Source organism: Palaemon carinicauda, chromosome 9 (genome assembly GCF_036898095.1).
Source record: "Palaemon carinicauda isolate YSFRI2023 chromosome 9, ASM3689809v2, whole genome shotgun sequence".
NCBI lineage: Eukaryota > Metazoa > Arthropoda > Malacostraca > Decapoda > Palaemonidae > Palaemon > Palaemon carinicauda.
In genome coordinates, this window is record NC_090733.1 from 160715466 (window position 1) to 160737965 (window position 22500).

Here is a 22500-nt window from a genome sequence, read left to right on the forward strand (position 1 = left end):
TTATACGCAACTTGTACAGAATGGCGTATAGTTGTGTTCATATCGTCAATGGGCACACGCCTCAGTGCACATCAAGCAGTGCACTGCAGGCATCAATAAAGGATCTTTAAAGCGTCAATTCATCCTCCATTCATTCTCCGTTCCCTCTCGATGTTAAAATTCTCAAAATTCTAACTCATAGTAAAATCCTGGATTTTATCCTCCTTACAGCTCGACGTTGAATGGCCTCCCCGGTCCAAATTATTATTATTACTTGCTAAGTTACAACCCTAGTTGGAAAAATATAATTCTATAAGCCCAAGGGCTCTAAGATGGAAAATAACACAGAGGAAAGAAAATTAGGAAACATAGAATAGTGTGCTTAAATGTACCCTCAAGCAAGAGAACTCTAACCCAAAACAGCGATAGACCACGGTACAGAGGGTATGGCACTACCCAAGAATAAAGAATGATGGTTTGATTTTGGAATGCCCTTCTCCCAGAAGAGCTGTTTATAATGACTACAGAGTCTCTTCTACTATTACCAAGAGGAGAGTAGCCACTGAACAATAGTAGTGCAGTAGTTAACCCCTTTGAGTGAAGACGAATTTTTCGGTTATCCAAGTGTTGTCAGGTATACATGGAAAGATGAAAATATGAAAAGAATAGGCCAGACTATTTTGAGTATGTGTAGGCAAAGAAAAAACTGAGCCACAACCATGGAGGAATCCAATGTAATCTATCTGGCCAGTCCAAAGATCCAATAACTCTCTAGCAGTAGTATCTCAAAGGGTGGCTGGTGCCTTGGCTAACCTACAACCTACATAAATAAAAATCTATCGAAGTGGAATGTTCTTTACTTCTTTGTCATCGTGTTTAAACGCAGCTACCCAACGTCGAGCAACTATATGAAGTCATTATGAGGCACATACTAACGTTATTGTGCACGGTGACGCTAGGGACGGGTGACCATTCAGCTCAAAAGTTGCAAGATTATGTTGAATATTTAAATAAAAGTATGATAGCAAGATGAAATACTGTTGTGTTTAATTACTATCCAGTGTTTTGTGAATATCCAGCTAATTACCACTACAATTTTCTGAAGTTCATTCGTTGGCCCAACCTGAGTTTTCTGTAAATTTTACTTTATCTATGAATTGACATAAGGGAAATCGTCATTTGTTTACTACTTGATTGTAATCAGAGTATTATGTTTCAGTATTAAGCATAATCACAGGAGACTTCGATTGGAAATAATTCAATTACTGCATTTGCATTGTAAATTGCACTGTGACTGAAACCCTTTTGGATTTTTAACACCTGACTTTTGCGTCTGAAATAACTGCGTAATCTGGATCCTTCGTTATTTGAACAATGAGAATATTGTGATATTTCAAATATACTGAATTTCTTGTACTTGTTTTTCAATATTGTTCCAAAAAGGGGTGGCTACACAGAGCAAAGTGCGCAAAGGTCCCTGGCACACAATATCTTAATCACTGACGTATCGCGCATAACTTTCCATTAAAACTGCACAAACAGGAATATATTCACCACTACAGTATTCGTTTTTTTTTTTTTTTTTTTTTTTTAATACGTGTTCCGGCTATGAGGGTCGTATATGTTCAATGCTATTTTTATTTATCCATCCAGCACTTTCGTTAAGACTTTTTCTCGTTTTCCGTTCCTCACACATGATCAAACCACCCCATCCCAGAATTTAATCCATCCCGTTTTCCTCGTTGATTTACGTGCCACATTTTCTATCATCACGTCACGTCTTTCTTGGTTCCATTTTATTTGGTTCCTGCTTCCTAACTACTCACTCCGCTAAATAATTTTGATTATTCTATCAACTAATATATAGGTGCAAAGCATCTAAGTTTATACTAAGTACTGTAATAGAGCTTTTTTCCTGTGGCAACAAACAACGGTTTTAATATAAGTTTTAATTCTACCCCTTTCTACCTTGAATTTGTTAGACAGGGACTTAGGGTCTATTATATTTCTTATTCCTGATCTAGATATTAATCTCCGGCACCGTCGTTCAGTTAGTTCATTATCATGTTGCATAAGATTTTCCATAATTCTGACCATCCTATACATTCAGATATTCCCGGACAGTACTATCCTGTTCGTAATACCAAGTATGCAGTTAATTACAATAGTCTGGACTTCATCATGAGGCTCAATACTACATAGTATTTTAGAAGTTTCATTCCAAATGTGACCAGATTGTGGAATGCTCTTCTTAATCGGGTAGTTGAATCGGTATCGAACTTCAAATGTTCAACCTTGCAGCAAATGTTTTTCATGTTGAACAGGCTGACGTAAATCTTTTTATGGTTTATATATGAAAGATGTTTAAATGTTGTTACTATTTTTGAAATAATGTATTTTAATTTTTCATTACTTCTCATATAGTTTATCTATTTCCTTATTTTCTTTCCGCACTGGGGTATTTTTTCCTGATAGAGCTTTTGGGCTTATAGCATCCTAAATTACTTTTCCAACTATAGCCCATTTCTTTTAGCGAGGCATATTTGCACCGACTCGTAGCGGTGCCCTTTTCGCTCGGAAAAGTTTCCTGATCGTTGATTGGTTGGACAAGATAATTCTAACCAATCAGCGATCAGGAAACTTTTCCGAGCTAAATGGGGACCGTTGCGAGTCGGTGCAAATCTGCCTAACTAAAAGAAATGGACTATAGGGTTGTAGCTTAGCTACTACTACTACTACTACTACTACTACTACTACTACTACTACTACTACTACTACTACTACTACTACTAATAATAATAATAATAATAATAATAATAATAATACCTTACCAGTTTTGACAACCTATTTTATAAATTTTTTCCAAATTCATGACCCGACTTATTTCTACTAACAGCTCTCTACTATGATTTTTCAACATCCACTCGTATCTTGTTCGCTAAACTTTCTTAATTTTGGACACGAAAATAATTGTTCTGTATCTTTTTTGTACAGGTCACATACATCATTTATTTATTTCCTCCTGAAATTTGCTTTTCATTTTAAGTATGTTTAATCTTTCTGTCATTATCAGGATTGTCTCATCCATATTAATTTCTCTAATAAAAGACTGTGGGATATTCAATTCCATCTCAATCTTTTTCATCCTTCTTTTCTTCAATTGTTTCCTTTCTCTTTTCCGTAATTCCTTTCTTAATCTATTTTTTCCACGGTCTTTTCCACCCCCTTTATTTCTCCTATTTTAGTTTTATATTTCCGCGGGAAATCTGTTGCAAAGTGAAATATATGTTTACCGCCTCTTGAAGCTTATAAACAAAGAGCATACAAACTTACAAATGTACTTAAGCACCTTTAAAAGAGCGCTATGTACACACGCTAAAAATAAGTTAATTAATTACATTAAATATATACCGCGACTTTATAAAAAAAAAAAACTACTGTAACTTACAAATGTGCAGTCACTGTATGGGTCCTGGCACCGGTAAGAGAGCGGTATGTACACATGCAAAATGTTAGTCTATTAATTACATTGACTCTTACCTGGATTTTACAAAACTACTGTAATCAAGGGGGGGAAAAAGTTTTCCTTCGAACCGGATTCGAACCAGTGACCTATGGATGTCTGCTTAGGGAACCAACTACAGTCCACCGCTCTACCAACTGAGCTATCGAAGGCGACCAAGATACTTGGCCTGGAGCAATAGCGTCTGTTGCTAATAATATTAATCTGAGTGGATTATCAAGTAAATTATTATTTTGTAATTGCATATTTACGGATTTTTCTTTACTTGGATATTATAACAAGATGTGATATATTGTTAACTATGAAATAATTAAAACCACATTTCTCGAAGTTTTATCCCAAAAACTCTGACCTAATTTCCTAAACACTAAACATATCTATATACTGTGGTACTGATATGTCCAAGAATAATGGGAGTATAATTGAATTCCGCTAAGAGCTCATCATCACTAAACAAACGACAAAAGCGTATTCTGTGACAATGATTCAATTTTGCGGTTGATAATAAAATTACTTCCCATGCCGGGAATCGAACCCGGGCCTCCTGGGTGAAAGCCAGGTATCCTAGCCACTAGACCACATGGGACATGAAGAAATGAGAGATTTCCCAAAATTTTATTGTATTTTTATTGCCTTTGTTTTATAAAATTCCTTAGATTATTTTCAAGCCGTCCATGATAGTTTCAAATTCAGTAAGACGGTGGTAAAGAATGGTTAAATAACAAAATTCACCCACATCAATGGCAAAGATAAGAATGCATGGATTTCATATAGCCAGAAAGTGAAATCTGTAGCAAAGATTGTTACAATGGGGAATAATGTGAATTAATGATTTTTTAAAATTAATTCTGTTTTCTTAATACTAAGTCCCATGTGGTCTAGTGGCTAGGATACCTGGCTTTCACCCAGGAGGCCCGGGTTCGATTCCCGGCATGGGAAGCTGTTTTATTTAAATCCCGAGAGTTTACCCAGATACTGTAAGTGTAGTTCTTACCCATACTTTTCTTGTTCCTAAGATAAAACTAAAATTTCCTTCTCGTACATTATTCTCTGGGCCGCATAATGATGAATAGACAGTATGTAATAATAGTAATGAATTTTCCGAGTAGGTCCAGGCAACATGTAACACCAATAAATACTATTCATTTGGTTGACTATAATGACTGTAAACATGGGCCTTATACTACATGTATGTAAACACCATGTTGTACAGTACTTAATAGCAATGTGGAAATCATCTTGCCTCCGTATAATAGTACCAAACTCCTGGTAACTAACTATATCTATATTGTACATCTACAACTAAAGAACATTCCATATAATATAGTGATGGGCAATGCGGGAGAGACACAAGAGTTATGAGTGATATGGAGGGCGAGAATCGAGAAAGAGTATGTCAGAGTCAATACATATCTGTATTGACTCTGGGGTATTCTACATGATTCTATAGACCTTGGGCAGATCGAAGTAAGGGTTGTTATGGAATGGTTTGGAAGGGGGGAAAAATTGCCAGAGTTTCCTTCGAATGCGTCAACATGACTAGTCGGCTTAGTGTTATTATTCACGAGTAAACTTATAACATAACACATTTAGCATTATGGTATCATCATCATCATCTTCATCTCCTCCAACGCCTATTGACACAAAGGCCCTCGGTTAGATTCCGCTAGTCGTCTCTATCTTGAGCTTTTAATTCAACACTTCTCCATTCATCATCATCATCATCATCTACTATCGGCCAAAAGGTAGCTCGGGATGTTAGATGTATGCTGAAAATCCTACTGATACAACGATTCGTTTAGGAGATATTTGTGTTAAACGGTTCTTGTCTGCCTCCGAAATGTTTAGTAAAAGGCAGCAAAGGAAAATTAGGGGCCAAAGGAAAGCTGAGAAGACAAATCTTATTTCACTCTTAACCCTGGAGTGCTACCTGGGGTACAGATGTACCCCACCATAGTGAAATAGTCTTGAATCTCTTCCAATTGGTGGTATAAGCAAATAACTTTTTTATAGTTTCCTTTCCTAGTCACCTCCAACTGTTGCAAGCTTGACTGAGTTTACATTGCTGCTACTTCCAATCAAGATACAGTACATGGGGTACAGAGACCCGAAGGTAGCAGAATCGTACGCAGTGACTTCGGCCTTCAAAACTAATCTTTCACTTTTAGAGACCCTGTAAGTACTCTAGATGGGAAGGGAGCTGGGGCTGATTCAGACATTTTACCAGAGATCATAAGGTTTTATAATCAAACCAAGGGTGGAGTTGATAGCTCCGATCAGCTGTCATATATACACGGGTGCGCGTAAAAAAAATGACAATGGCCTTTACACACATTTTATAACTTGTTGGATATAATTAGAGGAATTCTATAATTGTCATGAATGGTTCTTCATCAATGGAAAAAGAAACTTCCACATTCAGAAGGTCATATTTCATAAATTTTCCCTTAGATTTGATGAAACCGCCTGTGACGGGTTGTTCTGCTACACCAACTTTACTGCATCATCTCCGTGATGTAAAAAGACAAGTCTTGAAGATAGACACACAACAGCAAGAAGCACCAAAAGTCGAATCCTGAAGTGGAAAGTGTGGTTTTTGTCAAAGAGGCAAAGATCGAAAATCCAGTGTCAAGTGCATACAGTGTAGGAAGTTCATTTGTTCGAAGAACCAAATTAAAATGTTCCCAAATTCTTCTGAATAATTATAGTTTCCCATTTGTAGAAGTTGTTCCTAATAAAAATAATGTAATTCTTTGGTTTGGCATTCATTTTGTTAACTAGTAAAACTTTTTATTATGAATATCGTTATACTGGGGTATAGGTGTACCCCAGGGAAGCATTAATGCTGTGGAAATCAACGGTAGCACTCCAGGGTTAACTTCACTACGTTCTTGTACTTCGATATATTTTCTTCAAAATCTAATGGGATATCTCTCATTTACATAACATTCGCATTGGGATTATTTTCAAAGCACTGATACGCACTTGTGCTTCGATGTACTTTATCCATTAGTTGCAGGTTCATCCTTGGGTCATACCCAACATGACTACCAACTTTGGTCAAAATCGGTACAGTAGTTTTCATGTGTGTAAAGTTGCTCACAAACATAAAGAAACGACAACATTGGGTTTGGCAAAGGCAATGAACTAGACTATAGGATAGAAAATAGTACAAGATATGGTACGTGTTCCTTTTTCTTTTTTTTTTAATATTCTGCTGTGCTTAATTTTCACTACCAAAAATCCCTACTATACTACCCCATCCGTTTCTCTAGCTCACCTTTGTCAGCAATTGCAGTTATCGGATATATATATATATATATATATATATATATATATATATATATATATATATATATATATATATATTATATTATATATATCATATATATATATATATATATCATATATATATTATATCATATATATATATATATATCATATATATATTATATATATATCATATATATATATATATATCATATATATATATATATATATTATATTATATATATATATATATATATATCATATATATATAAATAAATATATATATATATATATATATATATATATATATATATATATATATATATACACTAGTGAACCCGAGTAACTAAGATTCAAACTTTCTAATATTGAGAGGTGAAGGGGAAAATTTTAAGATATTTCTTTTGAAATACAACTATAATAATTATCTTTTTAACATAAGCAAACGACCACTGTACTCCCGACACATATCAAAGGAAGATTATTAAAGTTTGATAATAACTAAATAAAAAAACACCTGAAAATGTAGGCTAATGTGTAGCCTATACTGTAGTTTATGAAGAACGTTGGGTTTAAAGTTTAAAACTTCAAATAAAACGAAACAGTAATTAGTGTTATTTGTTTAATACCCAAAAGTAAAGTTTTGTAATCCTACAAGGAAATCTGCCATCCATCTGGTGATGCCAAATTATTCTTCATTTGGGGTTGTACCACGACCTACAAATAAAGTTCTTTCTGTAGGTCTTGGGTTGTACTGTCCTTTTATGTTACAATATTTCTTCTTTTTTTTCCCGAGACAATCAGAAGGTACGATTATTTTGCAATCTAAAAGGGGGATCATAATGGTACATTACATTCTTTTTACTATCGAATCTTTTGTAATTTCCATTCTCGTAAAAAATACAGGAATATTTCCTATTCAGATACTTCTGTAATGATGAATTTAAACTCTTATTTAAGTATTTTTTTTTTCGTGAAAACCGATAGAAATGCTTCGGTTCTAAAAGAAAGATATCCCCAACTGGATTTTAACTACTCCATCTTAAATATATATATATATATATATATATATATATATATATATATATATATATATATATATATATATATATATATATATATATATATATATATATATATATTTAAGAGATAGGTCATGTTTTCATGGCTTGGAAAAAGTGCGACAGAGAATGCCTAACAGTATTTTAGTAATTTGCATAATTTGCTTATACTTCTAAACCAGGGACCTGACTCATGTGCCTTCGATAGCTCAGTTGGTAGAGCGGTGGACTGTAGTTGGTTCGCAAAGCAGACATCCATAGGTCACTGGTTCGAATCCGGTTCGAAGGATAAACTTTATATCGAAAATCAAAATTAGATTATTCATTTGCCTTACGGAATTAGAAAACAAACACAATTTTTAGTGAGATTCTTTTTAAGAAGAGATTGCTTTATCCAATTCTTAACAATTCTTAAAACAAAAATCATGCTTAACATTTCTAAACTATCAACACCTAGAAATAATTTCAGGTTAACGATTCCTGACAAATTTGTTGTCACCTAGCTCTACCCGGTGGTGGTGGTGGTGGTTGCTGCTGTTGTTATTATCTAAGCTACAACCCTAGTTGAAAAAGCAGGATGCAGAGAAAGGACCACCCCTATACTAATTGATTTACACTGGCTGCCGATTAAAGCGAGAATTGAATTTAAAATATGTACAATAACCCACCAAGTTATCGGAACCGGTCGTCCAAAATACTTAAGAGAACTGCTACATATTGCGCAGCCAACAAATCGTGTCGACACGAGAATAGTTACAGATGGTTTCAAACTGTTGGAACCTAGATTTATGTCCACTTTGGGCTCCAGAGCCTTTAAATATGTGGCCCCGAGACTATATAATAAGCTCCCACGAAACATTCGAATGATTGAAGACATTAAGGCTTTCAAGAGGAAACTGAAGACTTTCTTATTTCATGAGTCTTTTGACAGTGACGATTTAACAGTAAATGAACAATATGCGACTTGAAAAGATAAATACTGTGAACGAACAAGGTAAAACGACAGTGGAGGTCCTGTAGAGAATGCGGTTCCCCTGCTGTATGGGACCGGAAAAGCAGCCATCAAAGTAAGCAAGTATAAGCCCAAGGGCTCCAACAGGGAAAAAAGTCCAGCAAGGAAAGGAAATAAACTATATGTAAAGTAATAAACAATTAAAATTAAATATTTTAAAATCCGTAACATCATTAAAACAGATCTTCAATGTATACACTATAAAAAGAGACTTACATCAGCCTGTTCAACATAAAAACATTTGCTCCAAGTGTGAACTTTTGAAGTTCTACGGAATCAACTACCCGATTAGGAAGATCATTCCACAATTTGGTCATACCTTGAATAAAACTTCTAGAATACGATGTAGTATAGAGCCTCATGATGGAAAAGGCCTGACTATTAGAATTAACTGTATACTTGTTATTAGGTGCAGGGTGGTACAGTTGGCTTTCTTTAGACTAATTCCGGTGTAAAGGTTTCAAGTTAGCCCAAGTTTCAAGCTAACCCCCGGTAATTTGAAATCGGTTTCAGATCGGGGAGGTAGTTTGAAACCGGTTTCAAGCTACCCCCTCTGTTTTCAAGTTACCCCTTCATCGGAATAGAAAATTATTTATATGACAGTACATATATGCATCATGTATTTATTGCTGACTTCGCAGTAGTTGAATAAAAGAGTTTATTTTCGTATTTAAGACAAAATATTGTAAAGGCCTATTAGTGAAGTATATGACGCGTTAGAAGCCACAGACTCTATCATTCACGTTTTTGTGATAACGGCGAGGGAAAGAATTATTGTAGTGCTCGTGTGATTGTCGAAAATTGTTTCCTTTTATCATCTCAGCCAGATTCAATTCGTGTACTGCAGGTGCACGAGCTTCAAACAGCAATATACGTGGAGAAATTGACAAAAACAAATCCACAACGGGATGTGTACTTTATCTCTATACTCTTTGAAATTTACGAAGAAGATTGAGATGTACCTAAAGACAAAACCACACCTTGTTATAATTCCAACATTGTTTCGAAAATAGAGATAAGGATGCCATTTGATGGTTATAATGAATACCATTACTTTAAATATTAAACTTTAATTATATAAAAACTCAACTTCTACTTTATACTTTTGTAACATTATTCAGTCGTACCATAAAGAATCGTGACATAAAATTGCCACGTTTCCGATATAGTTTCTCAGGTCAGATATGAACATTCATTAATCGGATTTCGTCGAAAGTATCCTTGCGGGCAGGTATTGGCAGGGGGAATGGGACAACTCAACACCGCCGACTCAACGCCAAGACAACTCGACACAAGGACAACCATAAAACTATAAAATACACACACACACACACACACACACACACATATATATATATATATATATATATATATATATATATATATATATATATATATATATATATATATATGTTTTACTTGTCTCTTTTTAATGAACAATGGAAACACTTTTTATCCAAAACTACTTTCTCATATGGTTCTCCTTGTAATATATATATATATATATATATATATATATATATATATATATATATATATATATATATAATATATATATATATATTATATATAGATATAATATATATATATACTGTATATATATATTATATATATATATATATATATATATATATATATATATATATATATATCTATAAAATACTTGCAAATTTTGAAGAAGATATTTCTGAACTATAAAGAAATATAATTTTGTCATCTCATCCCTTAGCCAAAGAAGAAAAGAAAAATTTGCATATGAAGGACATTTATTTGGATTTGATAAGTTTAGGAAACTAGATAATATCAAATTTTGGCGTTGTGATCAAGGTGCTAGGTGCAATACAAGGATTCATACAAAATTTTGATCTGTTATCAAGGAAGTAAAGAAGGCTTCCCATAATTCATCTGCACCTAACGTTGAAGTGGCTAAAGCCTTGAAACAACGAGCAGTAGACACCATTGAAAAGCCAAGTGTAGTAATAAGTGAGATATCAACAAATGTATCACAAGTTACGCATGTATCATTGCCTGATGCTTCAGCTATGAGAAAAACGATTCAACGTAAAAGGAAAACCGTAAGTGCTCCTCCTCCGACTCCCGCAGATCTCTTGAAATAGTTGCTACACCAGTACAAGATTTACATTCCAGAAGAAGGGAGGGAAGAAAATTTCTTGATAGGCAATAGTGGACCTGGATTACACAAAATTCTTCTTTTTGGGAAGAGATAGTTGGGTGCAACATTTACATTCATCTGATACTCGATATCGAGAAACAAAACAATTGTATGATCTACAAGTCATTTGCATCTGATGGGTAGTTTATATATATTACAAGGTGAACCATGAGAAAAAGTAGTTTGGGATAAAGAAGTGTTTCCATTGTTCATTAAAAAGGGACAAGTAAAACAAATATATATATATATATATATATATATATATATATATATATATATATATATATATACACAAACATATATATTATATATATATATATATACACAAACATATATATTATATATATATATACACACATATATACATATTTATACACATATATATATACACACATATATACACACATATATATATATATATATAATATACACAGTATATATATACATATATATATATATATATATATATGCAGTATATATATACATATATATATATATATATATGCATATATATATATGCATATATATATATATAATATACACAGTATATATATATATGTGTTTGTGTGTGTGTGTGTGTGTATGTGTTTTATAGTTATATGTGTCCTGGTGTTGAGTTGTCCCAGTGGCGAGATGTCTTGTGTTGAGTCGGAGGTGTTGAGTTGGCGGGGTTGAGTTGTCCTGCACCCCTGGCAGGAACCTAAAAGTGGCTTGCTACAGTTCCACACCCAGATGTAGGAGAGAGAGAGAGAGAGAGAGAGAGAGAGAGAGAGAGAGAGAGAGAGAGAGAGAGAGAGAGAGAGAGAGAGAGAGAGAGAATGAATTACAAACGCTATGACAGAGATGCCTCAAAGATTTGTGACGAAGGAGGGAGAAGGTTGTGAACTCAAAGGCAGGATGCAATCAACTGAGTACTATATTAAAGAACACTCTCCTTTATATACAAAACCTCAAGGCAACAGGAAAATACATGTTCGAGGAAATGACAATGTTACAGAGGAAAACAGCAGACATGAATTTTCATGTTCGTTTTAGTGCGAGGGAAGAGCGAAGATACAAGCATAATATATACAAAAGGAATTATGTACAATTGTGTGACACGGTTGGTACAGATTATAGCCAATCAAGGGAGACTAGGAGACACATAAAAGCATCATAAATTTTTTGTCAGCTAGAATGGAAGGTCACCCATCCCCATACAGAGCAATAGTAGGTTATTTACTTGTAAAGCACGAGCGATTGTTTACAATGTTTCGAAACATTTTGCTTCATAAAAACAGAAAGGAAGTCCTGTTACTGATGTTTCTAAAGCAATTTTTTCGCATACCAGAAGCAGCCAGTTTAAGCAAAACTACAATCACAGTCAAATTAATGGTAACGTAATTTTGAGCAATGGTTCCGTAATCAGTTGCAACCGAATATATTCCCATCTTCTATAATTGTAATGGTAACGCATCTTATCATAGAGTAAAATAAAATAATATAAACCTGCAACAGCATCAAATAACAAGGCACAAATGGAATGATGGCTCATCAAAAATACGTAATACCACGAGACAATATGTTAAAATATCAACTTTTCGAAATGGTCGAGGAATGCTCCCTGAATATTAATACCGCTTACATGATTGCTAAAATTGCAGTTGAAAATGGTCACAAAGTTATTCGTCTTCCTCCATACTTTTGCCAATATAATCCAATGCAACATATTTGGGCACAAATGAAGACCTATGAATAAAAAAAAAAATCAAAATAGTAGATTTAAGGGTTTGCCTACTTTTAACAAGAAGCACTGCATTCGGTAACAAAAGAAAATTGAAAGAATATCGTAAAACACCTAGCCGAAAAATTACAGGATGACGATGCAAAGCAAGATGTGGTAATCGATAAATATATTGAATTTCTAATAAGAAGTCTGTGTCCTCTGTTGAGGAATCTTTAAAACTGTTACGTTGTCATCTATATCAACAAAGAAGTTTCTGGTTCATGTCGAAAGACTAATTTCAAAATAAAAGATAGATGTATGAAATTGTTTGCATTCATCATCATCATCATCATGATTATGATTATGATTATGATTATGATTATTAGCCAAGCTTCAACCCTACTGGGAAGGGAAACAAATAAGGAAAGAGAAATAAAGGAAGGATATAAAGATAAAATACAAAAATAACAAGAAGGCAAATGGGTATTATATCAGAAAAATATTAAAAACAAAGCGATAATAAGAAAATATAGCGAACATGTTGACCTGCCAACAAAAATAGTAAAATAATTATTGTAAGAGAATATGACCACAAAAAAAAAAAAAAAAAAAAAAAAAAACATTTCGGCTGTGACCTTCAGATAAGATAATTCTTTAATAGGTGGTCGATTCCCAAAGGAGATACTACAAGAATTTTAGTGAGGCGAGAAGGTATACTATGAACACGAAAATGTGGCACCGTGTTCATGTCTGTAGATACACCTTGGCCTTCGTAAATCTGACTTTCTTTTTCCGAAGCCTCTAGTGGGTGCTAGGCGTTCACTACGTATAGTCGATGATATCGAGGTTGTCCGATTTCCGTTCAGCAGTCATTCTGACGAGTTTTTGGAAAGTGGTGCTGTGATCGGGTCAACCTGGATTTATATACATCCCAACGCAACAGAGATCAGTGGCTTACTACCACGTACAAGATAACCAAATAAAAACAAAAACAAAGGGGGAATGATTTGCGGTCCGAGGAGGAGAAATTGTCATTGTAACTATCGTCCTCTTTGTGGTCATCCTGATGAATTAAGGTACGCTTGACTTGTATGCATAATATTATACCAAGATCTATCTATAGACCTTGTATTATACAACATGTAAATTTACACACGGAATGTGTCTTGAGTTCGTTTTGGAAAAAAAATAACATATAAATGATGGCCGTATCGAGCGTGCTTTTATCGCTGTACTAGTATAATAATCGCAAAGAAGAACAAAACAATTAACGGATAAAGATATAACATCAATGAATTATACCAATAGATGAAACTGTACATGTATATATATGTGACCTAATAATTTTGTGTTGGGCCTGATCAAAAGCAATTGATTAATATTTGTAAGTAATGAGATACTGCGCAAAAACAAAGGGGTAGCTTGAAACCAAGGGGGTAGCCTAAAACTGGTTTCAAATTACCGCCGTGGGTAGCTTGAAACCGGTTTCAAATTACCCTCCGGAAGCCTGAAACCGGTTTCAAACTACCGAGGGTTAAGATTGGGGGGGGGGTAATTTGAAACCGCTACACCGGTTAATCCCTTTGAGTGAAGGTCATCCTTGATACAGTCCATCCACCTTCGCTTTGGTCTCTCTCTCCTTCTCGTTCCCTGTACCTCCATTTCCATCACTCTCCTCCCAATATACTGTTCATCTCTTCTCATGACATGACCATACCACCTCAGTCTACTTTCTTGGATCTTATCTGATAGTTCTCCAACTCCTGCGGTACCCCTCATTACCTCATTTCGTATCTTATCGCTTCTTGTCACCCCACACATCCATCTCAACATTCTCATCTCTGCCACATCCAGCTTCTCTTTTGTCTTCTTTATTGCCCACGTCTCCGCTCCATACATCATTGCCGGTCTCACAACTGTCCTGTGTACTTTGCCTTTCAACTTAACCCCTATTTTCCTGGCCCAGAGTACTCCACACACTTTTTTCCAATTCTTCCATCCTGCTTGTATTCTGTGGTTTATTTCTGCCCCCAAGTCACCATCCTCTGCAACTGTGGATCCTAAATACTTGAAATATTCAAGTCTTTTCAATATCTTTCCTTGTAAACTAACTTCCCCATTCTCCCCACTTTTCAATAATTTGTTCATGGAAAACAAAACCTATCATCTATTTGAATTCGATTTTAAAAATTTCAATCAATACCAAAATCCAAAATAAATGATTCAAATGGTGAATTAAACACTTTTCCAACAGTTAAATGGTTAAGTTTCGGTAATTTTAATATTTAATGTGTAGTTAATTCAAAGTAAAGTATAAAACATGAAGTTTTGATGCTTTACTTATTCTCAAAGAATTAATTGGAATTGAATAGTAATAATACACAAGCATAAAGATGAATAATAACTAATTCTTAACACTAGACTGTCTTATATATACACACATATGCATATATATTTATATATATATATATATATATATATAAATATACAGTATATATACACATATGTAGATATATATATATATATATATATATATATATATATATATATATATATATGCCGCCGTTTCTAGTCCACTACAGGACAAAGGCCTCAGGCATGTCTTTAGTTATATCTGGGATTAGGTCTTTTTTATCTCCACCCTAGCCAGTATGATCGTTAACAGTACACCAACCTAGTATGGATAGCCCTCACTAGTACAACTTTGCTGATCATGGCGATACACAAACCCTTTAACCTCGTTCAGGTATCTCCACTCAGAAAGGGATTTTATATATATATATATATATATATATATATATATATATATATATATATATATATATGTATGTATATATAGCTAGACACTCTCTGAGTGAAGATACCTGAAGGAGGTGGAAGGGTTTGAGTATCGCCATGATCAGTAAAGTTGTACTAGTGAGGGCTATCCATACTAGGTTGGTATGCTGTTAACGATTATACTAGCTAGCGTGGTGATAGAAAAGACCTAATCCAAGATATGACTAAGGACATGTCTGAGGCCTTTGTCCTGCAATGGACTAGAAACGGCCGCATATGTTGTTTATTTATACACATACTTTATATGTATATGTATATATATATATATATATATATATATATATATATATATATATATATATGCTGTATATATATATATGCTGTATATATATAATATATATATATATATATATATATATATATATATATATATATATATATATCTATATATATCTATATATATCAATATATATATATATATATATATATATATATATATATATATATATATATATATATATATATTCCTGTGTGTGGTGTTTTAGATGAACCTCATATATAAAAGGAATTGTAAATTTATGTCAATAAGCACTTGATAAAGACAGTTGAACAATTGTAGTGAACAACATAACTAAAAAAAGAAGAATAAAGAGTCGCAGTTCTGCAACCAAAGGCTTACACCTTGAGAATCTGAAGAATCTGAGAAAATACGAGGATTCCTGTAGTTAATACATTGACGCTGTTATGGCAATCGCCTTCAATTATATATATATATATATATATATATATATATATATATATATATATATATATATATACACATACATACATAAATACATACATATATATATGCATACATGTATCTATGTATACAAAGACAGAGGGTTCACGCCGGAAAACCTGAAGAAACTGCGAAAATACAAAAATCATTGGTATTTCAAGTTTTCATTTATCAATATTTGATAATTAATTTCAGAATATCGGAAAATTTTTTTAACTCGAAATTTTAATTTTCACCGCAATAGCCTTTATATTAAAGTGCAATTCCATCATTCTCTGAAAGCTAATTAATCTAAATCTAAATTAAATTCACTTACGGGCTGCCATCGCAAGAGCCCGTGTCTTGCATAAGGCAAGGCAATCTATAAGCAAGCAAGCATCATTCAGCCGAAGTATTCCTGACAGCACTCCATAACCGCCTCGAAAAGATGATGAATCCTTTTCAAGACACCGAATATGGAATGGAGAAACTTACTGGAGATGAGTTTGTCCAGAGAGATCCTGTCTTCGCTTCTTTGGACACCATTACGGGGATTGGATGAAAAAGCAGAGGATTCTTCACTGGAAAGAAAACGCTGAAGCCGTGAGACTTCCCGGAGAATCCTAAAGCCAAGACTTCCCGAGGAATCCTAAAGCCACAAGCCTTATATGCAGTTTCGGGGATTGAGACCGTTCCAGATGAAGTGGACCTATGGATGTATCAACGTAGCCTTCAAGTGTAAAAACTGTGAGGGGGAATGGCGAGAAAGCCTCACATCCTAAACTGCGCTGCACAAGCAAGACAAATTGTGAAACTGTATCAACCCCCTCCCAACCGTGGAATCTTGAACTCTATCGGAGAATGAAGAGAAAACTCAAGGACGGCCTGGATGAGTGTAGCAGAAACTTCTTCACTTTAGAGAAAACCTTTGAGCCTCAAGAAATTTTGCCATAAGGAAAGAAGCCGTTCCAAAACAAATCGAACCGGAGATAACCGCAGATACAAACCTAGACTTATGACGGGGTCGAGCAAACCTCACAATTCGTTCTGCTTTGAACCAGAGAAGGCGTTCCTGAAGAACCGACTTCATTCCCGTTGCAAGAACGCATTCTATTTTTTGACGAAGAGTAGAGTGAAAAAGTGACTCGAAATGCGTGTCGACACCAAATAATAAATGGATAAAAGTAAATGTAGTTTTCTCATCCTAAAAATTAACTGGAGCTCAGTATGTCCAAATATTTTTGGACTCTTTTGTGTGTGTGTGTGTGTGTGTGTGTGTGTATATATATATATATATATATATATATATATATATATATATATATATATATATATATATGTGTGTGTGTGTATATATATATATATATATATATATATATATATATATATATATATATATATATATTGCTCGATATTTAAAAAACAAATTAGAAGAAAATCTAAAATCTTTCGTCAGATCTCAGATGTCTCCGGGATCCAGTTTCGTTGTGGAGACATTCAGGAGACTCCAGAGATTACTCCGTCCAGATCGCTGTGGTTTTCAGTATGTCCGGAGATATTTTGTCTTTGATTTCTGGACCTCATTAAGATATTGTCTACTCTTATGTGTGTATAATATATATATATATATATATATATATAATATATATATATATATATATATATATATATATATATATATATATATATATATATATATATACATATATATATATATATATAATGCTCGATATTTCAAGTAAAAATTAGGAAAAGAAAATCTTAAATCTTTCGTCAGATCCCAGAAGTCTCCAGGATTCAGTTTCGTTGTGAAGACAGTCAGGAGACTCCAGTGAAGACTCCGTCCAGAACGTAGAGTTTTTTAAAACTATAGGCGGTTATGGGCAGAAAGAAGTTAGTTTGAATATGGATAGTTTTACACGTAATTATTAATGTTGTGCAAGTTTGGATGCTAACGTTGTTTCTGGAATGAAACAAAATCTTCAGGGTCTTATTGGAGCTTCAGAAAGGAAGCTTTTGTGCTGTTACTATTGTTCCATCTTGGATTCCGGAACATTTAATTCACATGCCAGAGGAATGTCTCATAATGAATCACAATCTTATAACGCCCAAAATTAAGGACTCAACAAAGATTTGGTGGAAGAGAGAAAACTCTATAATAGAAACAAGACTGTTGTAGGAGGTTCGATTGAAAAATACAAATCTATTTTGAAAATTCATGAATAAACATGGAAGAAAGAGAGAATTCTTATACAAGAAAAAAAAGATACAGTAAAAAAAATAGCTGAAGAATTCGAGGGAAAAGCTAATGTCGTCGGACATCAAACTAATATAAAAAAACTTAATGTGGAAGAATATGCGACATTGCAAGAAATTCTAAAGAGATGCTAAGGATTCAGCCTTAGGCAGAATAAAAGAAATGTTAGAATACGAGAGATCACACGTTACAGGAACAGTCGATGAACTCGTTCAAAAGGTCAAGAATATGTTAAAAAAGAAAAAGGAATATGGAAGAAGAAAAAAAAATCCAGTAGAAGCTCAAAAAGGCCAAAGGGAAGAACTTATAGAGCTTATTGAGGGAACTGGAGATATCACTGAAAATAAGAATATCAAACTGATGGATATGGTGCTGAGAGATATTCTGATAAAAGATGCAAAGGTCTCAGTCTTAGCTACAGTAGAATATGGGAAATTTTAGAATACGAGAGATCACAAGTTACAGGAACTTGAGGGAACTGGAGATATCAATGAAAATAAGAACAAACTGATGGATATGGTACTGAGGGAAATTCTGATGATAAGAGATGCAAAGGACTCAGCCTTAGCTAGAATAAAGGAAATTTTAGAATACGAGAGATCACAAGTTACAGGAACTTGAGGGAACTGGAGATATCACTGAAAATATGAATAACAAACTGATGGATATGGTACTGAGAGAAATTCTGAAAAGAGATACAAAGGACCATCCTAAGCTAGAATAAAGGAAATTTTAAAATACTAGAGATCACAAGTTACAGGAACTTGAGGGAACTAGAGATATCACTGAAAATATGAATAACAAACTAATGGATATGGTACCGAGAGCAATTCTAAAAAGATATGCAAAGGACTCAGCCTTAGCTAGAATAAAGGAAATTTCAGAATACGAGAGATCACACGTGAGAGGAACAGTTGATGAACTCGTTCAAAAGTACGAGAATAAGCGAAAAAAAAGAATAAGGAATATGGAAGAAGAAAAAAGTACAGTAGACGTTCAAAAAGGCCAAGTGAAAGAATTTATAGAGCTTTTTGAGGGAACTGGAAATAACACAGAAAATGTGAATATCAGACTGATGGATGTGGAAGAATCTGTGGCACTGAGAGAAATTCTAAAAAGAGATGCTAGGGAAGCAGCTTTATCCAGAATATGAAAAGTCAGATTAAACAGATTTAGTTTATGGACTCCTTCAGGACTACAAATCTCCAGGGAAAAAAATATAAAAAGCAGAAAAGAAATATAAAAGCTAAAAAAATCCATAAAACATATACTGTAAACTAAAAAAAAAAAAAAAAAAAAAAAAAAAATTAAATTAGCAAATCCAAAAAAAGATGGAGAAGATGGCACGAGGGAAACGAGATGACGACTCTTCCCAATCTATTCTGGATACCTAAGGGATATTCTACAAAATGGACTCAGCAGAGGGAAGAGGTCTGTTACTTGATGAAGATTCACCTGTACTGTTTCTTTGTCAGGTGGACAAATGCAGAAGAAACGAGTCTGACTTCTTCTAGTATGCTGTGTTCTCTGAACAAGATCCTCCAAAACTAGATTGGAAACAGAAAATATTTATGTAACTTAAAAAAAAAAAAAAAAAAAAAAAAAGATGAAAATGGCCGCAGGGAAACAACAAGATGGCAACTGTTCCCAATCTATTCTGGATACATGAGGGATATTCTACATGAAGGACTCAGCAGATGGAGGAAGTCAGACTAGCTCAGTGCGCTTTGTTACTTGATGAAGATTCGCTTGTACTGTTTCTTTGTCAGGTTGACAAAGGCAGAAGAAACATTTCTGACTTCTTTTAGTATGCTGTGTTCTCTGAAGAAGATTCCCCAAAACTAGATCGAAAATAGGAAACTAGAAAATCCCCCCCCCCTCCAAAAAAAAGATGGCCTTAGGGAAACATCAAGATGGCGACTGTTCCCAATCTATTCTGGATATCTAAGGGATATTCTAGAAAATGGACTCAGCAGAAGAAGGAAGTCTGACTTGGATTAGGATGTTTTGTTAGTTGATGAAGATTCACTTGTACTGATTTTTTTTTTTTTGTCAGGTGGACAAATGCAGTGAGTAGAGTTCCCTTGCGTGATAGGACCAGGAAAACATCTATTAAAATAAGTAAAGTTTATATTCATTCATGCACAAATTGTGTGTGTGTTGTATATTTGTAAAATTAACAGTACTGTATAGGCATAAATATCATATTCAGGACACACACACACACACACACACACACACACATATATATATATATATATATATATATATATATATATATATATATATATATATATATATATATATGTCTACATCACTAAGGCTGAAAGAAAGCTCCACTGGTATTATGTGACTAAATTCGAGCAATGCACGCCCACTGAAAATATTGTTGGCCGATACGCAACATCGTTCGCCCATATTCAATTACAATCGAATCTGATTAACTCCTCACAACCGTAAGATTATAAGAAAACTCGCCTTCCCTTGTCAAAGCATAGCAACTGTTGTTAAGCGAAGTCGCTGAAATGTTTACTAATCGATAAACGCAATTAAACGTGCGATTCACCGAACGTGCTGAACTGAACGCCAGTGGTTAAGTGCCCATTACCAAGGGATTTTTATTCTCCCGATAGCGTTATCTTGGGTCAATTCGATTAAATTATTCCAAGTATTTTTGAATGGATATTTCTGAAAACGGTTGAATATACTAAACATTATGTGTAAAAGTTTACAATTACGTCAGTACAGATATATTGTTATTATTGCTGTTATTCCTTCGAGTACACTTCAGTTCGTGCAGGATGACTCTTTGCACCATTGGGTTTGGAGGAAAAAAAAAAAAAAAAAAAAAAAAAAAAAAAAAAAAAAAAAAAAAAAAACTGCTATATCCAATATGGATTTTTTTTTTTTTTTGCTGCTGCATTTTTTTTTTTTAGCTCTTGACAAAGATTGAATTCCATTTAACGCCTTCAGACCATTTTATTATATTGCAACTTATCATGCACTCATCAGAGCTGACCTGGCTTTCTCTCTCTCTCTCTCTCTCTCTCTCTCTCTCTCTCTCTCTCTCTCTCTCTCTCTCTCTCTCCCATATATATATATATATATATATATATATATATATATATATTATATATTTATATATACAGTGTATTTATACATACATACATACATACATACATACACACACACACACACACACACACACACACATATATATATATATATATATATATATATATATATATATATATATATATATATATATATATGGTAGTAGGACAGAATGCCTAATGACATAATGCCTAAGGACAAAATGCCTAATTCCTCAACACGGACAAAATGCCTAACAGACATAATGCAAAATTATCTTATTTAGCATTTTTAAATAAATTATTCGAGATTAGTAAAGATCTTACAGTTAAAACCCATATAAGTACCGAACAAGCTGTTGTTCATTTTACTTTTCTTTTTGCACTTTGAAAGGCAGAAAAAACTTAACACTTCTTTTCCTCAAACAAATTTCTTTATCAATCATTTAAATTTCTGTAAGAAACCCTTCAGTCCAAAATGGAAATCATCACTAGTAACAAAGGAGGAAAAACTAATATTTGAAGGATATGAATCAGAAAATGTGCATATTTACACAACTAAAAAGAATTTGGAAGTCTTGAAAAGTAAGAACAAGTGGTTAAGTGATGACACTTTTAACTGTGTACCAGTCGGAAAAAACTGTATACGTTGCACTGTGTTGTTTCTCAAAGTAAAACATTAACATTAGTATGATGTGTTACATCTCGTAAAGATGAAAAACCTTACGATACAATATTCGAGTACATCAAAGATCAGAGCCTTTTCCTAGAGTCAGTGACTCTTGATTATGAACAAGCAGCAATAAAAAGTTTATTTTTTTTCCAGATACTTCAGTCAATGGCTGTTGCTTTCATTTCAGTCAATGTCTTTGGCGCAAAGTACAAAATAT

At 33.7% G+C, this 22500-nt stretch overlaps 1 protein-coding gene and 4 non-coding genes across 5 annotated transcripts in view; 2 read left to right on the plus strand and 3 right to left on the minus strand.

The window, feature by feature from the left end:
* LOC137646733 (protein melted-like) overlaps positions 1-22500 on the minus strand; it is a 134670-nt gene that overhangs the window by 91336 nt on the left and 20834 nt on the right.
* Positions 3564-3654, minus strand: TRNAY-GUA (transfer RNA tyrosine (anticodon GUA)). Its single transcript is given in 2 exon segments — positions 3564-3599; positions 3618-3654. It is a non-coding gene; the product is annotated as a tRNA-Tyr (tRNA).
* Positions 4017-4088, minus strand: TRNAE-UUC (transfer RNA glutamic acid (anticodon UUC)). The gene has a single exon. It is a non-coding gene; the product is annotated as a tRNA-Glu (tRNA).
* On the plus strand, positions 4370-4441 carry TRNAE-UUC (transfer RNA glutamic acid (anticodon UUC)). The gene has a single exon. It is a non-coding gene; the product is annotated as a tRNA-Glu (tRNA).
* On the plus strand, positions 8032-8122 carry TRNAY-GUA (transfer RNA tyrosine (anticodon GUA)). Its single transcript is given in 2 exon segments — positions 8032-8068; positions 8087-8122. It is a non-coding gene; the product is annotated as a tRNA-Tyr (tRNA).